Below are 17,410 nucleotides of genomic sequence, written 5' to 3' on the forward strand. Positions count from 1 at the left end.
GCCACCTCATCCTCTGTCATCCCCTTCTCCTCCTGCCCCCAATCCCTCCCAGGATCAGGGTCTTTTCCAATGAGTCAACTCTTCAAATGAGGTGGCCAAAGTATTGGAGTTTCAGCTTCAGCATCAGTCCTTCCAATGAACACCCAGGACTGATCTCCTTTAGGATGGACTGGTTGGATCTCCTTTCAGTCCAAGGGACTCTCAAGAGTCGTCTCCAACACCATAGCTCAAAAGCATCAATTTTTCGGTGCTCAGCTTTCTTCACCGTTCAACTCTCACACCCATACATGACCACTGGAAAAACCATAGCCTTGACTAGATGGACCTTTGTTGACAAAGTAATGTCTGTGCTTTTTAATAATGCTATCCAGGTTGGTCATAGCTTTCCTTCCAAGGAGTAAATGTCTTTTAATTTCATGACTGCAGTCACCATCTGCAGTGATTTTGGAGCCCAAAAAAATAAAGTCTGACACTGTTTCCACTGTCTCCCCATCTATTTCCCATGAGGTGATGGGACCAGATGCCATATCTTAGTTTTCTGAATGTTGTCACAATAAAGCCCAACAAATCAGGGCTTCCCTGGTGGCTCGGTGGAAAAGAATCTGCCTGTCAATGCAGGGGACATGGGCTCAGTACATGGTCCAGGAAGATTCCACATCCCATGGGACAACTACGCCCATGCACCACAGCTCAGGAGCCAGCACTCCAGAACCCATGAGCCACAACTACTGAGCCCACATGCCTAAAGTCTATTTTCCACAACGAGCAAAACCACTGCACTGGGAAGCCCGCCTGCAACAACTAGAGAGTGGGCCCCACTCACCCCAACTGGAGAAAGCCCACACGCAGCAACAAAGACCCAGCACAGCCATAAATGAATAAATACACCCTAAAAATAACAACTAATCAGTGCCTAAAAAAAAGAAAAGCTGGAATTCTTCAGGCATAAGAAATAATAGCTAAAGGTGACCCTTTGAGTAACATCTGTGTTATGTGAGCTTTGCAAGTCAGGTTATCAATTTTATGCCAACAAGTGCCAAATTTTTCACCACTGTGTTCTCCACATACTTAAAGCACAAAAGAGAGATGGTTCAATCTCTGGTATAGATTTATCTTGGAAAACTATAACATCCAGAAGCAATAGTACATTTCATCACTCTCCTAGGATATAGATGCTGTATCCAAACTTTCCATGACTTCACAAAACCACCTCAGCATGGCAAAATACTGATTTTTGTTTAATCCAACAGCCTTTTTCTTTAAAGAACATCTTGAAAGTGATGAAAAAGTAATCTAAAGTAATGAGAAATGTGGGTTTTGGATGTGTGGGCCAAGATCAAACTGATGAATAAAATGTGAAGCAGTCAAAGAGATGAAAGCGGTAATGTTTACCTTTTACATTTTCCTCCCTTCTAGAGTTTCCTTTCCACCAATCTCTTTCATTGTTATCATAAAAGAGGTGGGTAATGAAAAGTCATGATTACTGTACTACTAGTTCCAATTAAATCTAGTTTTACAGAAGTCATTTAAGATTTTTCAAGTCCATCAAGCACAGTCATCAGAAACAAACAAAAAACAAATCTGCCTATTTATAGTTATCTTATACATAGTTCATAAAATAGTTAACGTATTGAGTTGGCCAAAAAGATCGTTCACGTTATTCCGCAGACATCTTCACAGCCAACGCAATACAAAACAAAATAAAGAGAAAATCCTGCAAAATTTCATTATCCACTGCTATCATCACAATAAGTGTTAAATATGGGGCATCTACTCATACTTTTCTCCAGTGGGTAGATCCAGATCACTGATTTTTCACTAGAAACTTATTGAACCTAAACATACCTGAGTGAAAAATTTCTTGAACAAGGAATGAAGTCAATGACTGGCATATACCTGATATGAGTTAACGGAAAGTGGCAAGGAAAATAAGTTTTTAAAAATAACTTGCCAAGTGAAGCAGGCTAAAAAAAATAGCAGAAAATTCAACAATTCACAACGTGCTTAACACAAACATGTCATATTTCATATATGGTATTTAAAACTATCCAGATAAATTAAGTCACAATTTACTATTCATAAAAGAAGCAGAAAGCCAGTTCATAGCAGGAGAGACGCCTTTGAGACTGATGAATATATAGGAAAATGTGCAACCATGACTGCATGCTGCCACCAACCAAAAACAAGAAACACTGAAGTAAATTCTCATTCCTGGGTGCAAAATAAATCCTATCTGAAAACAGAGACCGTCTACAGTTAGAGATGATAAATTCTGAGAAATTCTGAAAAATATAGAGAGACTAGGTTTCAATGGAAATTTGTATCTGTCGTCTAGTTTGAAGATCTTAAGATCTTGAAGAGGTTAAAAAAAAATAGGAAAGCTGGGGCAACTAAGTAGTTAAACTGATATTTTGCCTCCCCAAGGAGAGACCAAGTCCCATTTATCTTCATATTTATTTACTCATTCATTCACTCACTTAACAAATCTACAAGAAGCATCTACTAGACTGAATCAAGGCAAGATGCTCTGGATATCCTTGGCATTCATAATATATTTCATTGATGCATGGATAAATCAACGAACAAATGAACAAACAGTAATTTACAAACAGTAAACTGAAACACACACCCTAGGAGTCCTAACATCATCACAACTACTTGACCATCAACACCTCGTGGTATGATCACAGATCACATGTGCATACTTTTCCTTCAAAGCAGCTCCTTCCAGCTTCTTCTACTGGGACCGTTTCCTAGGGATCCAGCAGCTACATAATCACCAGATGCTGGAGAAAGGCAGGTCTATGACGATGGTAAGGGGGACCACAATAGGTTCTACCAATGGGCAGCCGTTAGAGGGCAGCAGAGGATGTGTTAAGCAGCAGGAAAAGAGAATTTAGGGGCTTTTAATCAAGACTGTGCAAATTACACTTCATAAGAGACTGTAATTGATGCTATGAATGGGTGCACTGGAATTCCTCTTTCACTGAGTATAAATCAACCAGTTTATTTGGAAAATTTAGTTATTCTTCGAAGAGCATTTTTAACAACCACTGAAAACCCATTAGGATAGCCGAAGGCTAACTAAATCTTCTCTAATGAGTCTACATCATGTAGACACATAATGGCAATGAGCAAAATCAGAATGCAGGCTCGCTCCCTTTAGCCTTCTATTTCTAGAAGAAATACTACAGTTGTCCTTAAATTCAGATTACAAATACTTTCAACTATTGTTACAAAGCAAGAGCAACCTTAGATGAGAACAAATAAGCACACCATAGAGGTACTAAGTATTACCTAGCTGGGCACATCACCCTACACATCCATATGTAAAATTATGCAAAAAAAAACATTACTCAACTTTGCAAAAATATATCAATAAAGCAAATCAACAGTTAAAAACACATGTCATTTTTATTACTGTAGGTGCCAATGTATGATTATTAATCTGGGTTTACAATAACATTGACAATTCTGAAAGCCTTTTAGATAGACTTCAAATGAAAATGATAAAATGCTTAACTTTCACAACAATACAGATCTATCCAAAACAGTAATTCTTCTAAATAAAATTGAAACCTGAAGTATCCTCGTTTGACACCATTTTTACAGGAGGGTCAGGACTTAGTTTATTCCGTGAGGGAGGGAGAAAAGAAGAAAAGGATGAAGGAAAGAGAGCAAGTGCCAGGCTTTCTATGAAAACATAACCTACTTTGAAAGACAAGAAAACTCTACAGGAAAGGTCCAATGGGACTTGTATTTACTACACTGTATTTAAATGTCAAAAAGCTTAAAGCTAATGGTAACAATAGCCTGCCACTTAAAAACTCTTTTCAAAAACAATACAAGCAAGTACCCCTATATCACCCTTGCTGCCCCTTCTCCTCAGGAGTCAGACTCGAGTATGCACAAAAGCAAAAGGGAACTCAGTTCTTTAAGGACTTCCTCCCCTCTTGAGCTAGTCTACCAAGTCCTTAGCAACTGTAAACCTTCATTTTTTGAAGGTACAGCTTCAGAAAGTCCTTTATTGTATGACTTTTTCAAATTTTTGGCTTTTCCTATCTGTGTTAATTTATAAGTAAATCCTTCCTCACCAAAACTGGGGCAGCAAAAGTAATACTGCTTTAGAGAAGTGAATGAGGCTGATGGAATTCCAGTAAAGACATTTCTGGCATCCCCAGCTCTAGAGCACTCCATGGCTAGACAGTCTTGGCTCTCTGAAGTGAACTCTCTACATCACAGCTTTTGAACCTGAGTATCTTATCGCACTGAGCTCCAAGAAGCCTGGGCCGCTTTCTTCCCCAGGGCAACGGGTGTGTCCACTGGGTTCACTGCTGAGGAACAGGGCTGTCTCAGTCATCAGGGGAAGCATGTGATAACAGACTCATGATCTTATTTCTAGATCCCAACCTCTCTTTATCCGCTGTAGGTGTCTCCTCCTTTCCTCTTTATCTCAAAATTTCTCTGGGTCATCACTAAATCTGTTCCCCACTCACCTTTATCCTAGAAAGAAGTGTTCCTACTCTATATTCAGCAAAGATATACATACCACCTTTCATTGCGATAATCTCAGGCTAAATCTAATTCAGACATATAATCGTCTAACCAATTGAACAAAAGTATCATTAGGTTCCTAATTTTTGTTTATATAATGGAAAACATTTGGTACATATCAAACAGCACACTGGAAAAAAGCTAAAAATGTATTATAGTACAAAAGAAAAGTTAAAAAAAATGTAAGTTAACTAAAGATATGGAAAACTGTTCACAAAATGGAAATTATTATGGCATTACCCAAGTAGAAAGAAGCCAATGGAACACATGAAAGTTATTTTCCATCAGACAAAAAGTCCATTAAAAAACAACAACAATGTATGTTACAATGTATTTTTGAGTCAAAAACACAAAAACAATACTGAACATACTGCAAATTCCTTAACGTGTTCAGTAACTAAACAGTCACATCACAATTATACATGCAGCCAAGTAATATAAGACATACGGAAAACTATGTACAACATGAGAACCTCTTTTTCCTTCAGAAGGCCTGTTAGCAATACTAGGTATCTTTCCCAAGCAAAGTCCTCCCCACTGCACACCTTTCTGCCATGGGGCTCTGTCCCGGGGAGCTGTTCTCCCAGAAAGGCAGTTTGGTGCAGTAATAATAAGCATCATGGCCTAGGCCTCCTTGACTAGGAGGCAGCCACTTACTAGCTAGGTGGTTTGGACAATTACTCTACTTTTCTTTTATGGGCATAGTCACTGAATCTAACTCACCAGACCCAGGATTAGGTCAGCTAATACAGTGCAGTGTTTACTATACTCTAGAATGGTAAGCACTCAATGGCATCTATTTTTAACAGTTCAATTTTCCTTCCTCCATCAGCTACTATTCAGCTTTCTACCACTGATTCTCTACAGAGGCCACAGCCAAAGCATTTCCGCTGAGGCCTTCTTGGTACAACACAGTAAAACGGGCACAAACATATCACAAGTAGCTTAATACATCTTGGCATTTTTTTTCAAGTTTCAAGAATATAATTTCCTTCTCAAAACAACATAACTATATGCACTGCAGGTAGATTCTTTACCATCTGAGCCACCAGGGAAGCCATAATTAATTACTATCCCCATTTTTTCTGATGAGAAGACTGAGGCACAGAGAAATTGAGTAATTTGTCCAAGGTCAGACAAAAACTAATAGATTCAAAACCGGTGATTAGAACCACGGAGGGCATCTACTTCAACTTTTTCACCTTGCTGATACGGAAACTGTCTTAGTGCATGCGGGCTGTTATAGTAGAAATAGCATAGATTCAATGGCTTATAAATAACAGAAATATATTTTTCAGTTTCGTTCAGGCTGCTAAAACAAAAATACCATAAAGTGGGTGCTTATAAATAAATTTATATCCCATGGTTCTGGAGTCTGAGAAGTCCAAGATCAAGGCACAGACAGATCCAGGGTCTGATAAGAGCCCCTTCCTGGATCTTGGGGGGTCATCCTCTACGTCCTTACTTGGTAGGAGGGCAAGGGAGCTCCCTGGGGTTTCTCTTAAAAGTGTACTAATCACCTCCTAAGGCCCACCCAAACACTATCACACTGGCAATTAGTTTTCAACATATGAATTTTGGGGAGGATACAAAGATTCAATCTAGAGCAGAAACTGAGATCTATAAACACAGATTTACTATTCTAACACTGAACAGCATGTTGAGTAATAACATGAAACCCAAACTCCTAAAACCCTGCACAGAGCTTCTCTCCACTATACTGTCACATAATAAAATCAAAATTGAAAACACATGAATTAACAGAGAACCATTATTTCTACATGTCCCCACAAAAACTTACAAATGTTCACAGCAGTATTATTCATAACACTAAAGACATGAAAACAACTCAAATGGCCATCGATTCTGAATGAATAAAATATGGTACATCCATATTATAGAACATTAGCCAGCAATTAAAAAAGGATTGAAATATAGATACATGATACAACATGGATGAACCATAAAACATTATGTTAAAAAAAAAAACTATGCTAATCAAAGAAGCCAGACACAAAAGGTCACAAACTGCATGATTCCATTTTTATGAAATACCCAAAACAGGCAAATCCATAGAAACAAAGCAAAGTAATGGCTGCCTGGATCTGGGTTAGGTATGGGGAATGATTGGTAATGGGCAAAGGATTCTTTTTTGGGGTGATGGAAATGTGAAATCAAATTGCAGTGATGATTCTATAACTATTAACGTATTACTGACCAGAGATGTATTACTACATCTTTTGTTACCCAAATGTTATTGACCACAGACATTTCAATGTTCACTTTCATAACAAATCACCAGCCACAGGCATTAGTTTCTGCAAAAATCCCCTAGTCAAAAATGTGTTAAAGAATCACTGAATTGCAGCCTTAGAATGGGTGAATTTTAGAACCATAAATTTTCCTTTAATAAAGTTATCAAAAAATAATTTAAAAAACAGAACTGAACATTTTATAAATCAGGAAAATCTGGATGAAAGTGATGTGCACTTCAACTATTAAAAAATAAAAACTAAAAATATGTAAGCAATTTGTTCCAGAAAGTCTATAAACTGAACTATTTATGCTGAACAATTTATCCCCAACTTACACTGTAATTAGAATACCCTGCTATGAAAGAACTTCAGCTACAAAGACAAATTTCTTTCAACACTGTACATTCTGGCTGGTGTAAAATAAGAAGAAAAGATTAAATGGATTAAATAGAGGGAAGAAAGGAGAGTGTAAGCAATAATACTGCTACCACTCTTACTTTACAGGTGCCCAAACTACCACCGCAAGTAAACTGGCACTACAAAGGGCATTCAGAGCTGCTTTTTACTTTTAACCTACGGGGATATTTATAAATAATGGTCTCTTGGACTTCCCTGGCGGCGCAGTGGATAAGAATCCACCTGCCAGTGCAGGGAACACAGGTTCAATCCCTGGTCCGGGAGGATCCCTCACACTACGAGGCAACCAAGTCCCTCTGCCACAACTACCAAGCCTGTGCTCACTAGCCCACGAGCCACAACGCTGCAAGTACTGGAGCCCGTGCGCCTGAAGCCTCTGCTCTGCAACACGAGAAGCCACGGCAGTGAGAAGCCTGAGCACTGCAATGAAGAGTAGCGCCTGTTCGCCGCGACTGGAGAAAGCAATGAAGATGTAGTGTAATCAAAATAAATAAATAAACAAATTTTAAAAATGAAGAATGGTCTCTTAGGGTATCTCAAAGCTTTCATACAAATATACATAAAAACATCCAAGATTTGAGTAAAGATTAAACACTTGTTTCTTTCAACAGTATCATATGTCCTAAAACCATCTGCTTTTGAGAAAAGTTTAAAATATGCCTCTGAATTAAAATAATACTAAGACTTTTCAGGATCCCATAAAAATCAGAGGCTTAGAGGATCACTGAATGCAAATCACCTTAAAACATAACCTGCACTTGAAAGGTGGAATGTGAAATTAGTTATCTGTATATTTCCTTATGCATGCTCTGTCATGTCCAACTCTCTGCAACCCCATGGACTGCAGTCTGCCGGGTTCCTCTGTCCATGGGACTCTACAGGCAAAAATACTGGCGTGGGTTGCCACTACTACTCCAGGGGATCTTCCCAACCCAGGGATTGAACCCGTAACTCCTGCATCTCCTTCACTGGCAGGCAGATTCTTCACCACTGAGCCACCCGGGAAGCCTAGGTATGTAAGGTACATTTCCTTATACCTCCCAATAAAATAAGAACGACTAGTATTATTGAAAAATGTTCTATATATAATAATAAAACAATATCCTAGTCACTTCACCTTCACTGCTTCATTTATAACTCACAAGTCTGAGACTAGGATTACTGTTATTTCCACTTAACAGCTAAGGAAACTGAGGCTAAGTGAGATGAAGGGAGCTTAATCAGCCCAAGCTCATGCAGTTGAAAAGCAGCAAAACTGGTATTTAAACCTAACGCTGAATCCAAGGCCTAAGTGCCATTACTTCTCATGCTCTTGTTTAACACAGTGACCTATATTATGATATGAATAAGGAGGGTCTTCAACATGTCTCAAATAGAACTGCTCATTTTTTTTAGATGTAATGACTGAGTTTATGTTTATTAAAAACAGTACCTTATCTTTAGTTGATGACACTTTAACACTTACAAACAAAATATGTCTGGGATTTGCATCCATGATGGGGAGGGGGAATATACATGGAGTAGGACTGGTCACATTGTTAACTGCTGATAGTCAACAGATAACGGGTAAACAGTGGTTCATTTTACTACTCTCTCTGCTCTTGCATCTTTGAAAATGTCCAAGATAAAATCAACAAAACTAAGTCTTTAAACATACCAATACTGTAAAAGAGGAAGTCACAATCCTTAACAACATTTTTACATTTAGCAATATTTTCCTTATTTCAAAACCAAGAGACAGGAAACAGGCTACCCATAATTTTTAAAATTTTTCACATATTCACAATCATATCCTAAAGTTCTTTATGTAGAAAGATCTGAGTATTTGGTCTCCAACTAAGACTGTTGAGGAGGAAGAGACCAATTCTGACACGTGCAATAACCAGAAGATAAAAAGAAGAAGGCAGGCAGGCAGATGCCTACTTTCAGCACTGTGCTGGCACTGAAGACTTCTTTCCTGCCCCTTTACATCCGTCTCACTTTGTGACCGGAGGCATTTTTTCAGAAGTCTTCCTCTCACTGTTAGCATACTCTTTTATAAGTAATTAAATTATTAAGAAAAGCAAAATTTATGTCCACAATAGGCATTCACTGTGATGGATGAACAGAATGGCTGGTCAGAAGACAGGAAGAGCTCTTAGGTGGAGACTCAATTAAGTACCATATTGTTTGACTCAGAAAAGAATGAGAGTCCAAAGGTTTTGCATACAACACATTAACACATAAGAGCATGTTTCAAATTTAATAACAACTTGTTTTACCTATACAGTCAGTAGAGCCAAAAAACTTACTTCTGAAATCTCAAGTAGGTGTTATCTCAGTCATTTGAATGTGTCTACGTGTTTGCCCAGGACAAAGCCTGGTACATGACAAATGCACAATAAATATTCGTTGAATAAACTCCCTTCTTATAATCCTGCCAGCTTTCTCATTTTAGGTGTCACTGGGCAGAATAATTAGGAAGAAGGAGAAGAAGCAAGGGAAAAACAAGTTTAATAATTTTATCTGACAAACCACTATGAACAGAGCATGCATTTACTCTGCAGAGAATATTAAATTACACAGTTCAGGGACCTTTACTGAAACATCTTGGGGCCTGGCCCATCGGGATCATGAATGAAGAGAGGCATTTTATAAAGCCTTCTTTATGCTGAGCCAAACCTTAATTTTGGCTTTTAGAAATGGCTTGTTTAACTTTACTACATTTATAGTCCAAGTGAGTTTTCATTATCTATTTTCAACACTTGGGAAAAGTCACTATTTAACATGAGCACTTTTTCATTTTCGGAAGTTGTATCTCTACTTTAATTACAGCATTCATCATCAGCCCTCCTCCACCTCACTTTCTCCCTTTAACATCTATAAAATACTTCCCAGTTCCTAGTTCTTTCTTGCAATATTTAAATGGCTCCTGACTCGGCACCCCCACCTCACCTGGCAGACCATCTGATCTGTAGAACTCACGAAACAACCACAGAAGAAACTTCAGACTCCTCTGGATAGCCAAAAAAGAAGCTTTTGACAGCAAGTATTTCTAATAAGTGAAACAATATCACCTTTGCCATCAACTAATACTATATTCTGGAAGGGAGATAATGGCAACAGCAATTAGAAAGAATACTATTTATCTGTTGGGACACACAACATACAAAATTAAATTTTCTAAAGTGAGAAGCTATATCAGTTATTTACTTTACAGAAAAAAGATGTAAGTTTAAAAGGGCTTTCTTGAACTGGCCCCTGCTTCTAGCACAAAGTTAGGTAGGAGGCAACAAGGCAGCCACTTCCCATTTTTAATGACTTCTGCACTGTGTGTGTGTGAGCCCTGAAAACAAGCGGAGGCAGCAGGGTATCGTGAGGAAGAACTAGCGTCAGACCGAGCTGGGATCAAATCCTACCTCTGCTCCTCACCAGCTGTGTGACCTTCAGCAGGTGGCTCCACCGCGCACCCTGGCTTCAGACCTCGAGAGGGCCCAGCTGCCATTCTGGGTAGGGCGAAACCCCAGCATTCTTTCAATAAATGCCTTTACAGCTTACACTCATTACAATGACTTCAATCCTTAAAACTACAGGGACTAAAACTAAGACAATCACCCTCCTGAACTCCCTCCTAAGAGCCTCCCCACTCCCAGGAATCTCCCTTGACATCCATCGATCGAACACCGAGGCAAACGGAGGGACAGACAATCCTTCCCCTACAAGAGGAGATAAAGACAGAGGGGAAAAGTGCGCTTTGCGACAGTAACAGAGGGAGTATTCTTAAATCAGTATTCTCATAAGTTCCTAAGACATCAGCCTTGCTCACAGAAATGCAGACCATGAGGAATCTTCATCAATATAAAACTAAATCAGAACAATTATGCTGATGAAAAATACATCTCCAAATTAATAACAAAGCAAAAAACATTAATAAACGCTCCAGGCTCAACTGTATCTCCTTAAACACGAATTTGATATACAACAACAACAACAAAACCCAGTTTGGATCACAAATTTAAAGCTGAAAAACAGAATGAACAAAAGCTAACAGAAATGAAAAATAAAGGTGAAGATAAAATTCTATCAGAATTGAAGATCAAATTACAAGATGCTCAAGAATAAATACAAATAAAACCTATAAAAGGTATTGAAGAAAACAGTAAAAGAAGAGGATGAAAACGACATGATGAAGTAAAAAATAGAACGCTTTTGAAATGAAAGATAGACAAGATATAATTATGTGTAACTAGAGTACCAATAGAAGAAAAACAAAACATTAGAATATTTAAAACTACAATCCAAATGAAAGTGTCTCAGAAACAAAAGGCCCAACTATATATATTAAAAGAATCCAGTAGGTAGAAGATTGACCTGCTACAGCAAACTCCAAGACTTCAATCACAATCAAACTATTAAACTGTAAAAATAAAAGGGAAAATGAAACCAGGAATTTCAAACAAAAGGATCAAATGACTTATAACTGCAAGAAAATTAAGACTGGTATCAGATTTCTAAAAAAAATGACATAAAGAACAAGGCCACATTTGTAATCAAGGAAGCAAAGTGTGAACCAAGCTGTCCTTCCAGGATCAAGGCTACAGAAAAACAACTTTAAATATGTAAGAACTCAGGGAAATTGTGTTCACAAGCTCTTCTTTAAAAATCTACTAAAAATTGAGGCAGATCTAACCAGTAGGTGAGTGGGAAACTTCAGCCAAAGACTGATAGTGAGGAGTTAACAAATTTAACTGTAAACCTAAGTGCAAAAACAAATCTGCAGTTAGGTTTGAAGGCAAAGTAGGTATGACTCAACTAAAAACATGGGAGAAGAGAAAAAAAGAAAAGCACAGAATAAACTCATTGATTATTGAAACAGCAGTAAGGTAAGGATCAAAGCACATCATTAAAAACTAAAATAAAGGACAGCAGAAAGTTAAACATGAAAACAAGGAAGAGGCTATTTTTAAAAGGTGTCAGTACACAAGTAGCTACTATAACAAAAACAAAAAAATCCAAAATGTCCAAAGAAATTTTTAAAACGGAAATGCAAGTAAAGCACATCACAAAGAAACAAAGAAAATACAACAATGCATGTGAAACGCGCTCAGTGGTGTATGAGTCTTTGTGACCCCATGGACTGTAGCCTGCCAGGCTCAATGCATACAGTAGTACATAACACGCAATGACAAAACTGAGATCGAATTCAACAATCATTAACACTAAATAATTGTTTAATACAGCTCCTAGAAAGGAACTAATGCTGTATGCAAGAGATAACCTAAGAAAGGTGGGGTAAAATAAGGGTGGAAGATTAAAAGGTACAAACTACTATGTATAAAATAAGCTACAAGTATATACTATATAGCACAGAGACTATACCATTATTGCTTAACAACCATAAATGGAATATAACCTTTAAAAATTGTGAATCACTGTTCTATATCTAAAATTTACATAATAGTGTACTAAACTATACCTTAATTAAAAAAAAAAAGATAACCTAAAACAAAGTAAATCAAAAAGACTAAAAATTAAAGAGAGAGGCCACAGCATATCAAAAAAGAAAAAAAAGTAGAAAACGAAAGAAAAAAAAGCAAAAGTAGTGATCCTGACACTGAAGAATTCAAGTCAAAAAAGCAGCTGAAACATGAAAAAAGAAACATCTAATGTTAGCAGCCATATTATACAATTAAAATATAAAATTAAGAATGCTTATGCATCAAATACCACAGCAACTACCTTCAAAGGCAAAAACTACAAGTAATGCAATAAAACTCAGAAAAACAACTTGAGTAATATGTAAAACTAACACTCATGAATTTAGCTGAGAATACAAACATCTGACATAACATAAAAAGATAAATCTTATATACTACACTTTGTTGTTGTTCTTGTTTAGTTGCTAAGCCATTTCTGACTCTTGGCAACTCCATGGACCTGCAGGCTCCTCTGTCCCTGGGATTTCCCAAGCCAAGAATACTGCAGTGGGTTACCATTTCCTTCTCCAGGGGGTCTTCCCAACCCAGGGATGGAACCCATGTCTCCTGCATTGGCAGGAAGATTCTTTACCACTGAGCCACCAGGAAAGCCCATCAAACTTTATACCTTGATAATAAACTCATCCTCAGGAGGATCTGAATAATGACCAAAAAAAGAGGGGGAGGGAATCATATACTCTTCTCAAAGAAATGAGGAAGAAATAATGCAAAGGCAGATCACAAGTCTAACAAAATCAAATATTACTTACAGAATCGAAAAACAAAAGGTCATTCCACTCCAAAAAATTTTAATTATCTACTATTAAAACCTTTGAGTGACACAGGAAAATACAAACCAAAATTACAATTTTCTAAAAAATGATACATTTAATTCACTGAAAAGAGGAAAATCTATTACATTTAAAATAAACATTCACAATAATAAAAATAAATTCCTAATTCAACAAGAACAATAAACTAAAGCAAAACACAAGGATGGAAATAATAAAGATTAAAAAAGAATGAGGTAATTTCTAAATAAATCAAAACCTTAGACTTCTTTAAATTAAGGAAACAGACAAAATAAATACAGGGGAAAAAAGGAGAAAACAAATATACAAAATAACTGGAATGATACACTTTCAACACATTTTGCAAGATTTTTCATTTCAGTATTACTTGTTATGAGAAAATACAGTTAGAAATAACATGAACTTCCACAGTGTAAGAACACCTGAGTAAACAGTTGGTAAAGCCACACAACAGTCACACTAAAAACGAATGGAGATCCCTATGAAATAATACAGAAACCCAGTATAAGTGGAAAAATCAAAGTGCAAAACAACAACTACAGTGTGCTACTTTTTGTACAAAGAGAAAAGAAGAATATATACATGCAAACGCTCATCTTGTGCAAACACAAACTTAGACTAACTGCCTATGGGAAAGAAGGGAGAATGAGTAGAAAGGATGGGGCACTGAAAAGGAGCAGAAGAGAATGGAGGGAAAACTAACACTTCCCTTTCTGTATAGTTCTAAATGTGTGTAAGTTCTAAACTTGCATACTCAAATAACAAAATTAATAACAATGACAGGAAAAAAAAAAACCCCTAAAAGAGAAACTGAACAGAAAGCAATGTCTCTAATGGCATTTGAAATGACAGACATTACAGTAAAGAGGAAAGGGGGAGGGGAGAACTAATCCAAGTAACTGGAACACTAAACACCCTCAGGTTATAAAGAAAACAGACAGAAAACCTAAATGGACACTGAATTCCAATCAATGTTTTTTCACTGTGTTAAAGATAAGCAATTCTGGGGACTTCCCTGGTGGTCCAGTGGTTAAGGATCTGCCTTGCAGTGCAAAGGATGTGGTTCACTCCCTGGTCAGAGAACTACCACATGCCTCCAAGCAATTAAGCCCTTGCTCCACAACTAGAGAGTCCATGGGCCGCAACAAAAAATCCCACAAGATGCAATGAAGATCCTGTGTGCTGCAACTGAGACCCAATAACTAACCCTAACCTTAAACCTAACACAGCCAAATGAATATTTAAAAAAAAGATTAACAATTCTGAATTGCTTTATGTGCATTCCAGGATGGAACAAATAAGTAAGTAAATTGTAGATAACAGGAGCTAGAGTTTTCACTGTCAAAGAAGGGAGTTACAAATATGGAAACTAGGGAGGGAGATTACAATGAACCCCATAATGACGGCTGGAAAAAAGTAGTGTGTATTCATGGTTTCACTTAACATAGGTGAGTGTGTGTGTGTGTGTCCCCTAGCCCTACCCACTGAGAAGGCTCTGAGAGTTGACTTTATGTGTCAATTGGCCCAGAGTGGCCAGATATTTGATGAAACATTATTCTGTTTCTGCAAGGATGTTTTTAGATGTGATTAACATTTCAATCAATTGTGTAAAGTGGACTGCCCTTCATACAACCAGTGGGCCTCATACAACCAGCTGAAGGCCTGAACAGAACAGAGACTGACTCTCTCCTAAAATGAAAGAATTCTCCAATTAGACTGCCTTTGGACCCAGCCTGCAACATCATCTCTTCTTGCCTAATGGCCTTGGAACATTAGTTCAATGGACCAGCAAACATTAGTTCTCCCTGGGTCTCTCAGCCTGCCAGCTCACACTACAGATTAGATTTGCCAATTTAATCACATGACCCAATTCCTTGTGATAAATCTCCTTATACCTCTTTCCTATAAGTTCTGTTCCTCTGGAAAATCCTAATACAGGGGCCTAAAATCTATGACCTCTCAGTAGCAATGAGCACAAATATCTAGATCATGATTTCTATTTACTACTGCTACTATAAAGAATCACACCTCTTTGAAAAATGGCAAATTCCAAGGCAAGAATCTGTACAGAGTACAAAAGAACCCTGAAACATCTTGATTTATGAGTACACATCAGAAGGACACAGGATGATTCAGGTAAAAAAAAATACTGTCATCTGTTAAAATTATTAGGCAAGATTTTATGAGACACAGGGTATTTACATAGTCTCAAAGTATCTCCCCAAAAGATTGCCTATTAATTACAAAGAAAAGTATTGATTTTTTAGTGGAAAAACCTGGAGGACACTACACCAGGTGATAAAAATTTACATCACCGGTAATGAAACATGTATGGACCTTCAGATACTGTACGCTGATACATTTGTATACCACATGCTCAACTGCCCAGTCGTGTTTGACTCTTTGCAACCCCGTGGACTGTAGCCCACCAGGCGCCTCTGTATATGGAATTTCCAGGCAAGAATACTCCAATGGGTTACCATTTCCTACTCCAGGGGGTCTTCTCAACTGGAGATCAAATCTGCATCTCCTGCATTAGCAGGCGAATTCTTTACCAAGGAGCCACCTGCGAAGCCCTCACTTGTGTAGTATTGCAGTCAAAAATGCACAGCCTAAATCTAATGAGGAGGAGACATCAGACAAATCCAAATGGTGAAATATTTTTACAAAATAATTAAACTGTTTTCTTCAAAAATTTTTTATCAAGAAACATAAAGACCAAGGAAGTGTTCTAGATTAAAGGAGATTAAAGGGACATGGCAATTAAAAGCAACAAATGATCCTAGACTGAACTATTTACCCAGAAAACAAGTTTTTTTCTTTTTAATCAAAAAGAAATTAGGAAATTCAGAAAAATTTTACTAAAAGTGACACAGTGTTATATCAATGTCAATTTCCCAATTTTGATGATGGTAATGTGATTATATAAGAAAATATCCTTGTTTTTTGTAAAGTGTAAACTGAAGGATTTGGGGGCAAAGGGCCATAAAGTTAGCAAATTGCTCTCAAATGGTTCAGGAAAAAAAAAAAAACTATTGCTTTATGAAAAGCAACTGTGGCAAAAAGTTAACACTTGGGGAATCTATGGTGAAGAAAGAGTACATGGCAATTCTTTGAATTATTTTTGCAACTTTTCTCCAAGTTTAAAATTACCTAAATATTTTTATTTGGGTAAAAATACAGTAGCATTTGATAATGCTGGAAAATCCCACAGATGGAGGAGCCTGGTAGGCTGCAGTCCATGCAGTTGCTCAGAGTCAGACACAACTGAGCAACTTCACTTTCACTTTTCACTTTCATGCATTGGAGAAGGAAATGGCAACCCACTCCAGTGTTCTTGCCTGGAGAATCCCAGGGACAGGGGAGCCTGGTGGGCTGCCATCTATGGGGTCACATAGAGTCGGACATGTCTGAGGCAACTTAGCAGCAGCAGCCAACCATATGTATACACCCACACACACATATTAAAGCCAAAGTCAAAAGCCTGAGAGATTTTTCTCTTCTTATAACCTCTATCCAAATGGCCACATAATCTGCTGAATTCATCTCCTTTTCAACAGCACTATTGACTGAATTATCGTATAACCTCTAAATGATTTCCTGACTGCATTCTCCCCTTTCACACATTTGCAAAATAAAACACCTCACTACTCTACTTTAAAATCTTAAATGGTCTCCATGGCAACCCTTCTACATAGACTTAAGTTTTCTCCAGATCATGCCCTTGCCTCTCTATTTTGTGCCCTTCTCACCTGGAAGAAAGCAAATGCAGTTCTTTGAACCTGCAATGCACTTGCACTGTTTGTGCTTTGGTATATGCTATCTATGCTGAAATATCCTTATCTATCCAATCAAAGAAATCCCTATTTATTCTTTAAACCTTATCTTAGCTTCACTTCTCTGTGAAACCTTTCCT

The 17,410-nt window shown here is 37.5% G+C and overlaps 1 protein-coding gene across 5 annotated transcripts in view; it reads right to left on the reverse strand.

The window, feature by feature from the left end:
• Positions 1 to 17,410, reverse strand: part of SESTD1 (SEC14 and spectrin domain containing 1) — a 198,827-nt gene that overhangs the window by 86,375 nt on the left and 95,042 nt on the right. The window lies entirely within an intron of this gene.

Source organism: Muntiacus reevesi, chromosome 3 (genome assembly GCF_963930625.1).
Source record: "Muntiacus reevesi chromosome 3, mMunRee1.1, whole genome shotgun sequence".
In the NCBI taxonomy this organism is placed as follows: Eukaryota; Metazoa; Chordata; class Mammalia; order Artiodactyla; family Cervidae; genus Muntiacus; species Muntiacus reevesi.